Genomic DNA, 13,324 nt, shown 5'->3' on the forward strand with positions numbered 1-13,324 from the left:
CAACCCATGCTTAGCGCCTCGCTTCTCGTTAGTGTAGGTACAGACTCTGCCGCCCGGTTAGCCCAGTTTGACCTCAGTCGTCATAATCAGGACATGATACAATGTTCGCCGTAGCCCCCTGTCGGTCCGAGGGGGCATTTAGAGTCGTACATGCAACTTCTACCAGGTTCGCGCTCGTTGTGACAAGTGCGTCTATTACGACAGATGCGGCACTACTACTACGTCTATTACGATAGATGCGGCAATCAAATAAATAGCCGATTTGGTCAAAATATTCTACTCAACTTCTTTATTTTGTAACACACAGATCTTCATCTCTCTCGTGAAATAAACCTGGGGTCAAATACGCAGTACGAGGTTAGAAAACTGCGTTTTGCCTGTAGCCTTGAAAAATTGTGAGCGAATCGTGCTTCCCACAGTACCATCGCATCCCGAATTCCGGGAGCTTCCAACGACGGATAACCACCATCTCAGTCTCACCAAGAAGAGGAGATAAGAAGATTAGAACTTCCGTTGGTTGCAATGCCCCATTTCTCTTACCGATAAGAACACAAGGCAATATAAACCAGGGAATGAACTTTAAGGTTGGTTTTCTCATTTTTCACTTTTGCTGAGATTGCTATCAGTCATCTATTCGGCAGTTCGTACGTAATGCCAGTAGAATTATTGTTCTCTTCAGCATCAATCCTGATGCGTTGAGGATTGCACTAAAGTTCTCGATCTTTCTGTGTACACCGACAATATCTTTTGAATATTATTTTTGTAAGAAGCGTTTACATGTGAAAATGCATGCATGAAAGTTTAACTTCTGAATCCATGAGTACCAAGAATCTAAAGTAAGGACTAAAAAGTTTATTGCACAACAAAAAGCTTTGTGAACATGCTGATATAAAAAAATAATATGACCTTTCTTCTCCTTAATTATGGACGCCCTGGGGGTGAATTTACGAGTGTGTGTTACTTGTAATTACTCAACAACCATGACAACCATCTTGAAATAAAATTCAGTGCTGAAATCAGCCCAAAAAGTTGCACATCTGCTGAAAATTTGGTTACGCTTGACGCATAAATAATGAATATGGTTTTAATTGCCCCCCGCCCCCCCCCCCCCCCCCCCTATTTTTTTTAGTATTGAATGTGGCAAAGGGCCCGGAATCCCCCGAATTTCGGAACAAGGGGGCATTAGAAAAATGAAAAGCAAGAAATGTCTATACGCCTTGTTGTTTTGTAACGACGTCGTTACCAGAATAGAGTGCGTTTTTCTCTTATTTTCCGCCCCGTCGCAATAGACCTGACTGGTGATTGACAGCGTACCGTACGGTACGCGTTTCAAGCCATTTCTAATAAATTACATCCTCTCACAATCTTTCCACCATCGGTTTCCATCTGTTGAGCGATAAACTCAATTGTAGTTCAAGCACAATTGAGGTCTTTGATGTTATACAAATAAGTGTTTCGTCTTATAATCGACTGCCAGCAAGAAGTTGATTCGTTCAGGAAAACTCTATAAGGCGACGCACAGTTGAGCAGCTTGACAAAGGGGCAGTGCATAAAGCCAGACATATCTTTCACTGCCCGACCCGAGGGGAGGAGGTGCGGTATGATTTGGTTTATCGTTCATGGGGGTTTAATGTCATGGGAGTTCAACGTCCCAAAGCGACTCAGGCTATGGGGAACGCCGTAGTGAACGGTTCCGGAAATTTCGACCACCTGGGGTTCTTTAACGTGCACTGACATCGCACTGTACATGGGCCTCTAGAATTTCTCCTCCATAGAAATTCGACCGCCGCGGTCGGGATCGAACCCGCGTCTTTCGAGTCAGCAGCCAAGCGCCATAACCACCGAGCCAACGCGGCGACCTCGTGCGTTAGCATGCCCTTCCGTATTCCACACTAAAGAAACGCGGGTAGTAGGGACAAAATTCCCCTCGTAAGACAGCCTTCTGCCTCCTTATCGCCCGGCAAGATTTCGGCGTGAACCACTTTAAATACGCCCCGTCCTTAACACTTGTTCCATTTCTAGCAAAACAACCCGAACGAAAGAGGGCGCCAACGCGTCATTAACTAACTACGGCCAACGAACCGACAACACGAACGCTACCTACCGTTAGCGGAAGTTCCAACCTAACGAGAACAATGGGGTCTAATATACGCGCTCACTTTTCTTCCGGGAATGACGTCGACACTTACCGCCTTTCAACCAAAAAGGCCACCGCTCAAAGCAAACCGTCCCAGGCATTCGCTCTGCAATTCAGCCCCGTTGCGGAGGCGCCGAAACATCCATCAACGCCGCGGAGGCCACGCGTACGAACGTACCTTTTTCTTCTTTTTTCTCATTTCCTGTCCGACGGAATACGGACCGGCACTGTCCGAGCTTGACGACCGAATACGGACCGACACACGCAAGCGCAGGAGCGTGGAGGAACGGTGGGGTCGCTAAACTGAGCCCCGTTTCTTCTCCCCATGCGGCTAAAGCAAAGCCGGGAGCAAGGCGTGGAAAGCAAGAAAAAAATAATAATAAAAGTAAAAGCCAGGCAGGGGACAAACAGCTGCGGGCGAAACGGGGACAACAAAGATAGAGCCCCGCGCCGTGAGCGCATGCCGTCTGCGGCGCGCACGGGATATCTGCATACGCGACAATCGCGACAGCAAATAGCGCGGTCGTGCCCAGCAGTTGCAACAGGCCGGGGGCGAAAAAAAAGGAAAAGAACAGTAAAGAGAGGTTAACAAAACGCAGACCACTTGCGCGCTTATCAGAGGCCGCGAGGCGAATGCGGTCAGAAGGAATGCTTCCGGAGCTTGGATGAATTAAGCGTGCCTTGTGTATTGAACCTACGGGAGAAAGTCAGAAATTGTCTCTTTGTGCCGTGTGCTGTGCGGCGGATCTGAATTGCAGCAAGATTGACACCAGCATCCCAGAAGACACCGCATCATGCCGTGTGTCATACCCTTGAATATTGGTTTATGGGGGTTTAACGTCCTAAAGCAACTTTAACGTCCCCAAGCAACTCAGGCTAAGAGGGACGCTAGAATTTCGACCACCTCGGGTTCTTTAACGTGCACGGACATCACACAGTTTGACCGCCGCGGTCTGGGTTGAACCCGCGTCTTTCGGGTCAGTAGCCGAGCACAAAATCACTGAGCAAAGCGACGGAAGTAATAATGAATGCGAAAAAAAATGAAGCACGAACTCACTCTATGCATTGGCGGTAGAGTTCATGACACCGACGCAGAAGCGCAATCTGTTCCCGGTACACTGAAACGCTTCATCTATCCGCTAATGCACCACAGCTAAGGAAGTAATGAGAACAATAGCTTTTGTCATTGGGGCGAAGCATCCGCGCTGACGCTCTGAAACAACCATTGCGAGTGTGAGAACTTGGCGTCGAAGCGAGCTCGCAGACTCTGCAGAAATGATCGTCGCGTTCGTCAAGTGCTGCAACGCCAGGCGCGGACATAGCTTTCGTAAAAAGAACGCTACGACTACCCAAATGCAGGCTTTTTGAGGAAAGGAATGGAGCAGTAATCGTCTCATATCTCGGTAGACACCCGAACCGCGCCGTAAGGGAACGTATAAAGAAGGAGTGAAAGAAGAAAGGAAGAAAGAGATGCCGTAGTGGAGGGCTCCGGAACAATTTCGACCACCTGAGGATCTTTAACGTGCACAGACATCGCACAGCACACGGGCGCCTTTTGCGTTTCGCCTTCATCGAAACGCGGCCGCCGTGGTCGGGTTCGAACCCGGGTGCTCCGGCTCAGTAGACGAGTGCCTTAGCCACTTAGCTGGCGTTCTTCGTCGTTTTCTGCAGCGCGTCTCATATGCTGCCGTTCTCAGTTTACTTATTGGCGGTGCTGGCGTTCTTCCTCGGTTTCAATTGACCGGGCTTCACATAAACGGACTATTGAAACCCGGGCAGTTGAAACTAAAAACCGCTAAGTTGGCGAGGAACGCCCAACGGCGTTCCTTCACTCCTCGACTCGCCCCACGCTTCACGCTCTGGCCTCCGGAATACGTGCAGCGTTCTGAGCATGACGCTCCCTTCGACTACACCAATGTGTGCAAGTGGCTGTACAAAGGATGAAAACTGCTCGGGCCTGTCGACAGGCACCAGATGAGCTGCTAGCCGCGTTTACATAAATGCGACAGAATGCGACAGAGTCGATTTTTCGAGAGAAAAAAGCTGGTTTTTGAGAATGAAAGCAATAATTTTTCTCTACTCTCTTCCTCGACGTTTTCGCACTTTCGCTCTAAGAGTGAACTGGAGTCGACTTCTGTCGCATTCATGTAAACGCGGCTACTGTCACTACCTTGTGGGTATAGAGACGTGAAAGGATCAAGAGGTTGGAGACCAGAACCGACGCGTGCCACATCTGTCCGCGCGAAAGCGACGTCGATGGCTGCGGCAACAAGCCCGGTACCCTAATATTAGACAAATTATTAGTGATTTTTGAGGAACGGAAACAGCGCAGTAACTGCCTGACTTCCCGGTGGAAGGAAGGCGGGAGTGAAAGATCACTGGGTAAAGATTGGTGAGCGGACTGCAGGAACGCACAACGAACGACGAACCTGACACCCTAATAAAAAAAAAGAAAGCCTACTCCCGCTCTGTTTGAAGGCACTTCAAGAATTGCCAGAACTGGTTCATTTTTGTTATGGGAGAACGTCTTATATAATACCATGTGCCTTGTGCGGGGAACGCCCCAGTGGAAGGCTCCGGAGCCCCGCGGTCGCTCAGTGGTTATGGTGCCCGGCTGCTGAGCCGAAAGACGCGGGTTCGATCCCAGCAGCGGCGTTCGAATCTTGATGCAGGCGAAATATAGAGGCCCGTGTGAGCTGCGATGTCAGTGCACGTTAAAGAACCGCAGGCGTTCGAAATTGCCGGAGCCCTTCACAACGGCGTTCCTCATAGCCTGAGTCGCTTCGGGACCGTAACTCCATAAACCGACCAAAACAATCTTGTTGGATGGCTCCAACAAAGGTTTCCTTTAACATGCACTGACATCGAACCACTCAAGGGCGTTTCTCAGCGGCTTTTACCAACGGCGTCCCGGACTAGGGACCCGATCAGCCTTCCCTTCGACTAAGGCACTTTGGCTTTAATAAACGTTTTCATCATCATCATCATCCATATCGTCGCCATAGAAACGCAGCAGCCGCAAGGCCGAGGTTAGTATGTGCCAAAAACATATTCGAGAGGAGGTCCCACAGACGAACACTGCATTCGGACTTCTTGAGGATGGTCGCGTTAAGTGGACAGTCGAGTGTGCGTACAAATTCAGGGTGACCCCAACCAGAGTGAAGAGGCAAATAGCGGAGAATGTCTTTTCGCGCTTTCTGTTCGAGCTCGAGCTTCTCCGCTTTGCACTTGCGAGCTCCTTCGCGGTTGGCGCGCTTTTCTTGTTTTTCCGCTAACCGCCGCCATAGAGAGTGGCTCGGGGTCGAGAGCGGAATCGGTCGCGCCGCCCCGGCAAACAAACAAGACGCGACTGCTGCTGCCGATCGACGCTCCTGCAGCTTCCGGTCTCGGCGCTATGACGCAAGTCCCCGAGAGGGCATCCTTCCCTTCCCGCTCCCATTGCTGCTGTTCCGTGCCCTCGGGTCCTCGCCGTCACCGCATAGCGATAACGGACGGCCGAGGACGCGGAGGCTGCGCTCCACATTATTGCGGGAGCCAGGGTCAGTGGAGAGAAGGCGTGTCCCCCTCTGTCGGTGCGCTCAGTCATAGGGGAGTTCTAAGATTCTTGGATACTTGCACGGCTCTGCAGTAGTGTCCGCCGCGGTGGCTCAGCGGTTATGGTGCTCGGCTGCTGACCCGAAAGACGCGGGTTCGATCCCGGCCGCGGCGATCGAATTTCGATGGAGGCGAAATTCTAGAGGCCCGTGTACTGTGCGATGTCAGTGGACGTTAAAGAACCCCAGGTGGTCTAAATTTCTGGAGCCCTTCACTACGGCGTCTCTCATAGCCTGAGTTGCTTTGGGACGTTAAACCCCATAAACCAACCAAACCAACCAACCAGTATTGTAACGATGATGCACTGCGCATCCACGATCACAAGCATTGATCCTTATGCGGAACGGTTACGATAACGTACCCCCCCCCCCCCCCCTCCCCTAAAAAAAGAAAAAGAAATCCTAGCTACGTGCTAGCTTGAGTCAGTGAATGCACATGAAACAGTGATATACATAACGCATTCTGGCAGGAATACACTGTAGTAACAAAATTCGCGGGCCAGGTAGCGATCAAACGGTTCACAACTGACGTAGCAGAGCTCATCTATACGAGCTCTCTTCCGCATTATAATAGTTTGATTTTGGCTCGTGCACTGTCCGACGTCAGTGCACGTTAAACAACCCTGGTGGTCGAAATTTCCGGAGCCCATCACTACAGCGCCTCTCCTAGCCTGAGTCGCTTTGGGAGGTTAATACCTTATAAAACAAAAAACAAACTATTAGAAACCGGCGGGTGAAGCATTGCGTTGCTCCTTGCTTCACCATTGCGGGCGCGCTGAATAGTAGAAAGCTTTTTTTTCGTTATTTTTTTATTTCGCAGAATTCAGTAGACAGAGACAACAGTGATAATCAGCCCACCCTTCACGGGTATCCATGGGGTAAACTACGCCTGATGAAAAAAAAAAGTTAAACATACAATAGCCACGCCAGCTTGCACTTGAGCTTTGTGTGTACGGATACAATTGAGGACGCCGCTCAGGCCTTGAGCTTCCGTATTTAACGAGGACCTACCCAAGAAAAACAAGAAAGCGAAGAGGAGGAAATGAGAGAAAGAAGAAGGAAGAACGACAAGCCGGGGGTGAGGGGAGGAGAGAGGGAATTCACATTGACGTCTGTGCGCCTGGTGCACGTGCGAAGCCCTTCACCGCCAACGCCGCTATCAATCACCGCTCGCTCCTCAATGTCGTAAGTGACGCACGTGTCGATTATTACGGCGTCGCGACCTTCGTCTTTACCACAATAATACTATGTTGCCTCACTGTCGCGTATCGAAAAAGCCTGTGCTCGCAGTAGTTCGAAACCCGGATTGAGACCCGAAGAAGCTCTGCGTTGCGCATGCATTCGATATAGAGGACGCTGTAACGAGCAACATAATAAAGGTAAAGAGAAAATGAACGAATGAATGAATGAATGAATGAATGAATGAATGAATGAATGAATGAATGAATGAATGAATGAATGAATGAATGAATGAATGAATGAATGACATAGGGGCTTTATTTTCCATTGAAATATAATGGAAGGTGCTCAGGAAAGCGACAAGGAAGTAGCTTGAAAGTACCCGGTACCCTTGCACAGCTAGGCAAATGGGCCAGAGGGGTTTGGACCAGTGGAATTGGGAAAGATATTACGTATACATATATCTCTGCCACTTCCATTCTGCCAGATCTTAATACGTCGTTGCGTTTTCGGTACTGGCTACGTCAGCTTAAACCAATTCAGTGGCGCGGGGACGCCCACCCGCGATTATTCTCAAGACATCGCGGAAGCCTCTATTGTACGATTTTGTTTCGCCGCTGGCAGAGCTAACCATGGTGTGAGCGATCTGAAGAGTTATTGGAAACTTTCTAGCGGCGGGTAATGAGCCGAGTGTCGCGGCTCAGGACAGGTTCCCAATATATCCCCTGTTTGCTTCTCGTACCAGCTTAAGGCTCGTTGGGCATCACTCGGCGATGGAAGCAGCTGCTCGCTTTCCGCGAGACCAGTGCAGCTGCGATGAAACAGTGACGCCAGTTGTCAGTGAGAAGCAGCGCATACTGCGCAATGCATACTGTTGGTCTACTCGGCGGAACGTACCTGGCCAACGTTTAATGACGCAAAAACGAAGTGCACAAAAAGAAAAGACGAGAGTGCAACGGGACAAGCGATCCCACATATCAGCCACGAATATATACTACGTTTTTGGTCCCACTGAAAGACCCCGAAAACAAGTAATATGTGAGAAAACGGGGAGAAGAGTGATACGCGCTGCGGTATGGCACAGTGCGGTATGGTGCGGTATATGGTACGGTGCGGTATGGTGCGGTATATGGTATGGTACGGTACGGTACGGTACGGTACGGTGTGGTGTGGTGCGGTACGGTACGGTACGGTACGGTACGGTACGGTACGGTACGGCATGGCATGGCATGGCATGGCATGGCATGGTATGGTATGGTATGGTATGGTATGGTATGGTATGGTATGGTATGGTATGGTACCGTACGGTATGGTACGGTATGGTATGGTACGGTATGGATGGTAAGGTACGGTATGGTATGTAGGGTCCAACATCCTTAACTGCCCATGGTTATGAGAGACGAAGTATAGCAGAGGGCTCTGGATTAATCAAACAACTTGGATTCTTCAATGAGCACGTTCATCGCACTCTACGCGGGGCGTTTTAGCCTTTCGCTGCCACCGAAATGCGCCCGCCGCGACCTGGATTCGATCCAGCGACCTGCGGAGGGCGGGCACAGGAGTGTGTGTGCCAGCTTGTACGCATTAGCAGCTCCCGGTATTTCCGGCTGGAACGTACTTTACTTTTTTCTTTTTTTCCCAGCGTTTACAATATGAAATAACTAGGGTTAAGGGGCCATGCTAATTACAGCGGTGTACTCAAGTGAATGACGTAAGTTATAGTTTACCGCAAACTAGGACGAGCGCTATCGCACGGTTATTAGATGAGTGTAAGGAATACGTCGTCAGTTTTCTTGTTATTCTAAGCGCAAATGTGAGGTAGCTCCTTTGACTGGGAACCGTAGACAAAATAAGCCGCCAAGAAGATGTAATTACGGCCTTTAAGATCAAAATCGTCCCCTCATGGTCATGAATTACCGCGGTCCGGTCGCACGCACGAACAGCACCCACAGTGCGTGTAGAAGTCAAGCGATAATCGTGAACACTGATTGTGCGTCCCGGCTAGTGATAAATGAAAACGCAGACAAGAGTAAAAAGCAGACCTATCAAAAGTGCACTCTGCAAAAACGTGCTCTTTCTGCCGCGCAAGAGCAACACCGAACAATCTGTAAGGAAGCAGAGCACATCCGTGCCGGAAACTGAACTGCCTCTACAGCATTACCTCGTTAACTACAGCGTCCGCTTTCATCGAACGCACTCACACGCAAACAGCACGGCAGCTGAGACCCCGAAAGGCAGTGCGCACAACTTGTGGCTTCGCGCCAGGAACTTGTGTGAAGTCGTATTTGCTATTTTTTTTTTTTTGCTTCAAATTTGTGGATCCCTAATTTCCTTCGCAGTCACCCAAGCTACGCTTCTAAAGATATGTCGCAAACAAAAGGAGAGCTCCACGTTCGAAGGTTACCCGGCAAATCCTCCCAATTTTCTTTTTTTCTTCTTCCAAAACTAGCTTTTCTCCGACAACGTACTCGTTTAATCTTTGAAGTACACAAACACCACCATTCTGTTGAGTTACATCTATCTCCAGCATACCGTTGGCTGCTAGTGCGTTTAAAAAAATTCCAGCAGTTCGGTAATGGAGTGGAAACGTGGTCTTTGCGTCAACGACTTCGTTGAATGTCGCGGCCCGGATGACCTTCACGGTGTCTGCAGCTCGTCGCTGTATACCGCAATCCCGCAGCGACGCCCCAGCGTGAAAAAAAAAAAAAACATACAAAGAAGGCTGACGCACCCGTTTTAACGTTCGCATTGCGACGATATATCGTAACGCCGATGGTATATACGCGGTACAGTGTGTGACGGCGCATATTTCGCGGTCCTCCGTCATTCTTGTGCTCTGTTTGACGGATGAGGGCCCGCGACAGAGCAGTACGGTTGCAAGTTAGGGCTACAGTGTTCAGTAAGTGCCACGCTGCACTCGAGAGACATACGAAGCGATCCCAATGGTGGAAAGAGCGAGCCCCTCGGCATGTGCACGTGACAAACACTCTGCCGTGATGGGTGCCTTAGGGGTTCTTGACACGATTCAATACAGGAACTATGTAGTCCGACAACTCTCTAAAAAAAAAGGAAGAAAAAGACACAGGCTGCTGGAGCTTAGACGTGTCATTCACAAATCTTCTTACCCTTCTCGAATTCGGGTTTAGTTAATGCTATCGTCGTTCAAATGCTATGCACGCATTTACCAGCGCCTATTCATTCAAAAAATCGACTTCATGTTCTCATTAGAGTAGGCAGCCGCTCAAAAGAGAAAAGAAAAAGAAAAAAAAACGCCATTGTAGTAGACCTCAGTCTCTGTATGCAGTGATCATAACAGAGCAGCGACTACAGTGGGCAGTTAAGGTGAAGTTTTTTGCGCCGTCGTACAGGGAATGCGAATTTATACAAAGGTTCGAACATGACAAAAGCTGGAGGGGCACTATAGCGTTAATGGGTTAACGCCCATATATACAGAATTGGTCGTTCTCTACGTTCCCAGATCGCTGGGAGTCCACATACCACTCCTAACGCAGTGGTGAAGCGGGCTTGCATGACCGAGGATATTTGTGTGACAATGTGATTTCCGTCAAAAAGCACATACATGATTCTCCATCAAGCGTACCAAGAGCTCCTCTACTCTCCAAGTTGGTTCACATGCTCGCCCATGAATAAACGCCAAGTACAACAGCAAAATGTACTAAACCGCTACTGCTGATCACACTAAAGCCGAGTGTACAGGCAGAACTGTGAAAGAAAAAAAAAATTCTTAAAGGTGCACTGAAGAGGAATCTGAACTCATCTTTTTGCCGCGGGAACTCAATCTACACGTTCCGAGCATTCTTAGAACCTTCGATTTATTGCCCTGTGTGGCCGATTTACCTAATTAAATTGAATTAACGTCCGGCTCCCGCCTTTTTTTTTTTAATTCTGCCTCGTACGGTGGGCGGAGTCGACCGACGCGGGGAGTGCCTTTCAGCCAGCTCCGTGGAGGCTTTGCTTTCGCTTCATTTTATTTATTAGGTTTCCGTGAATAAATAGTTTCATTTGCAGATTATATAACCGCAAAATAAGCCCGCAGAAATAAAAATACGCGCAGACTATTTGCTTATACGGACTACTACGTATTACTCCGCCGATGGCAGAGCGGCAAGCCGCCACGGGACTGGGTGGAAGGCACTCCCCGCGTCGGTCGACTCCGCCCACCGTACGAGGCAGAATTCAAAAAGTAAAGGCGGGAGCCGGACGTTAATTCGATTTAATTAGGGAAATCGGCCACACCGGGCAATAAGTCGCAGTTTCTAAGAATTCTAGGAACGTGTAGACCGAGTTCCCGCGGCAAAAAGACGAGTTCAGATTCCTCTTCAGTGCACCTTTAAGTACAGAACTCATCGTCATCGCAGCTGACAATCATCAAAACGCATGCCTATCCTCTCTGATGACGAGTGAGACTGAAGAGAGTCCGCAATAAGAGTCTTGCAGTGAAGTCACACTGAGAATGTATCGGCGCCCAGGGTTGCAGCAATATATTGATATCGTCAGCGAAAACGCCACAAAAGGTGCGTACACGGAACTAGAAGAGATCGATCAGGTGCGGCCCTGCTTTGCCGCTGTACGCAGATCCGCGAACACGTCACAACATGTTTTTCCTGCCGCCAAAACATGGCTAAACATAGCGGGAGCGTTCGAAGCGCGTGCCTGCAGACTCCAACTGGAGGTAGAAACCAAACGCACAAAATTACAGGCACACATATGCTTGTAGGTTTGCACGAGATTTGCCTTAAAATATCCAGACGTAGGAAACGCCTAAAGCACGATGTGCACGTGGCAAAACCATGGCGAGAACTAGAGAAACGTCTTTTTAGTGCATACCGTGCTGTCATTGCTTATTCTATTTCGCTTTCCTACGTTTTTGGAATCAAACTATTCGTGAGACAGCAAGCAAAGCAAAAAAAGACATTCTTCGCGTTACGGCTGTGAGCGGCTCGGAGCAACCATACTCCAGCTTAAAACGGAGCAACCATACTCCAGGCTTAAAATAGCCCGGTACAATCAGACCAGCCGACTATAGCGTCAAAACACGCACGTGTACCGAAACTGTAAGGCAGGTTCCAACGCCAGTATGCGGCTCTATGCGATGTAACTAATCAACCACGTGAAAGACCCAAGATGTAGAGTCTTCGCGCAAGATGCAATGCTTGCCTTTTCAGGAGATCCCGCTGAGCTCGAGCTCAATCGAAGGTCAGCGACACGGCACTGGGCTCGTAACACTCAACGCCGAGGAAAACGCAATCAACCACCACACCCTCGAGCTGCCTGCTTGCTCTCAACGCAGCACCTTATTCTTCAAATAATATCACAGCACATATGAGATTCACAGCGCATTCACGACCCGCAGGCGGTTAGGTTGCAATGAATGACCTCTTGACTTTTTCCTTGCATTCCTCGCTGCATGAGGGATTCATTCTTGTTTGCTTCTTGCACCGCAAGCTACCTCTCTTCCACTCCCATCCTCCTTCCCGAGGATAACGCCGCACAGGCTGACGCACGAGACCGATGTTATACGGCAAAAGAACCGGCATCTTCTCGCGCTAGTTTCAAGTTCCTCGTCGTTAACCTGCTCAATATAATGAATTAAAGCAAAAACAAAACCAACAAAGAGTGAAAAAAATCAATGAGAGAGAATAAATCAAAGAAAGAAAGGAGATTGAAGAAGGCAATGAAGCAAGAAACTATTAGTCTTTAGAGTCGACAGAACATGATGAAAGACAGCAATGCAGATGGTAGGCGTGCTTGCTTTCGTCGCTATCACGTGACGTAAAAGCCAGCACGTGACGCAAAACAGCCGCTCCCGTCACCGTTATCCCGTCCCACACCGCTCGCACACCCCTTTCCCACGTACATTAAACCCACGTGGCGACTAGTCTCTTTCAAGTCCTTCGATCTAAAAATAAGAACTATACACTTTGCAGTAGCAACGCTCCTCCGTCAACCTCTCCCCCCCAATTCAAGTGGTCCCTATTTGCAAGGAAAAGGGCACGCGCGCTAGCGCTGCACGCGCCGTCGGCACACACACACGCGTTGCACCACGAGTGAAACATGAGAAATCAAGACTGCGCCAATCGCGCCGCCCCCCTCCGCATAGAGCAACGGAGTGCGCGCCGCACGTGCGCCCCGGAGAAATCGATGCGTCGCGGGCTCCACAGACTCCATAGCCCTAGGCGCCGGGCCCACCAGTGCTCCCCCGCTTGCTCGGAAGCGGAGCGCGCCGAAAAGAACCGAAAGAAGAACGGAGGAGGAAAAAGAAAGAAGAGCGCCGCCACGTGCACCCGCAGCGCTCTCCTGCAGGAGTCGGCCGCGCGCTTTCTGCCAAGGCAGGCAAGGCCGCCTCTTGCTCTTAATCGCCGCCGCCGCCGCCGCGGCTCCTTCGCTTCCTGCG

At 49.7% G+C, this 13,324-nt stretch overlaps 1 protein-coding gene across 7 annotated transcripts in view; it reads right to left on the bottom strand.

Annotated features, from left to right (window-relative positions):
• Positions 1 to 13,324, bottom strand: part of LOC149364195 (uncharacterized) — a 270,656-nt gene that overhangs the window by 28,562 nt on the left and 228,770 nt on the right. The window contains exon 1 of one of the 7 annotated variants that reach the window (XM_089574178.1): positions 3,195 to 3,566. The exons of 4 other annotated variants lie outside the window; for them this stretch is intronic. The gene's annotated coding sequence lies outside the window, so the exon portion shown is untranslated. Of the gene's footprint in view, positions 1 to 2,189; positions 2,211 to 2,315; positions 2,864 to 3,194; positions 3,567 to 13,324 lie in introns of those variants that run through there. 2 more of the 7 variants (XM_089574180.1, XM_089574181.1) reach the window with 2 other exon arrangements.

Source organism: Amblyomma mixtum, chromosome 2, assembly GCF_055824585.1.
Source record: "Amblyomma mixtum isolate Tamu chromosome 2, ASM5582458v1, whole genome shotgun sequence".
Classification (NCBI taxonomy): Eukaryota; Metazoa; Arthropoda; class Arachnida; order Ixodida; family Ixodidae; genus Amblyomma; species Amblyomma mixtum.